The following is a 1,164-nucleotide window of genomic DNA, read 5'->3' as shown; positions in this document are numbered from 1 at the left end:
ATTATATTATATTGTAAGGAACCTTTAATTTTTTATAATGACATTTATTCTTTTTCTATGCCCTTGTGTTATCTGTCTTTACTTTTTTCTTTTAATGTTCACATTTTATGAAGGATATAAAAGGAAGAATACGAAAAGAAAGAAAGAAAAAGGGAAGAGAAAATATAAGACAGGAAGGGTATATAAATAAATAAATAAATAAATAAATAAATATAGTTTTAATAAAACAGAGTTTAAATCTTTGACTGCATCCAAAGTTCTGATTGCTTTCTGATTGCTTTCTGAAAATCCCGAACCATCTAGAGACGCACCAGTGCCAATTGGATCCCACTTCATGTGTGGTTTTGACATTGGACCTCCTGGAGAGTTTAAAGGTTCTGGCATGGAGAAGCTGATGCTGGATCTGTGATGATCACAAATGTTGAGCTCAGTAGCTCCTAGTTTTATAACCATATAGACTGTAGAAAGAACATAAGAAACTTAAGAAAGATCAGTTTTGTATCTCTCAAAGAACTGGTTATTTGGATAAATTGTGTATGATTTTAAAGCATATTGTTTATTAGAGACACAGGGGAGGATTTTAATTCCAAATCAACTTGAACCGGTTTGTTTCTGCTGTGAGCTGAATCACACTGCCGGGATCATTTACTGCCCCACTGCCTTTATTTATACTAACAACAACAACAACAACAACAACAACAACAACAACAACAACACAAAAATTTATACATTAATAATAATTGAATAATAATAATAATAATAATACATAATTAAACATCAATAATAATAGTCATAATAATAATAATAATATTAGTTATTAAAAGTTAAAATATATATATTTAATAGAATAATACTGAAAACACGCAGTAGGCGGAGCCAATCCCAGAGCGCAAAGCGGGACTCATGATTGGTTGTTGCCTGGCAACGCTTTTCACCCTTCCTGAGAGCACTTCCGGGATTCAACAGATTTCTTTTGTATTTGAAGCTCATTTCGATGCAGAAGGTAAAAGATATCGTTATTCTGATATTAAATACATTGAAACATCAAATTTATATAAACATACATATGATATATATATATATATATATATACGTATAATATCATTAGAATTCATTAATAAATAAGTAGAAAACGGCGCATGTGCCGAACGTCAGTTCCGTCTT

This window comes from Silurus meridionalis, chromosome 22, assembly GCF_014805685.1.
Source record: "Silurus meridionalis isolate SWU-2019-XX chromosome 22, ASM1480568v1, whole genome shotgun sequence".
Taxonomy (NCBI): domain Eukaryota; kingdom Metazoa; phylum Chordata; class Actinopteri; order Siluriformes; family Siluridae; genus Silurus; species Silurus meridionalis.
The sequence above is the reverse complement of the archived record's forward strand: the minus strand, read 5'-3'. Positions refer to the sequence as shown.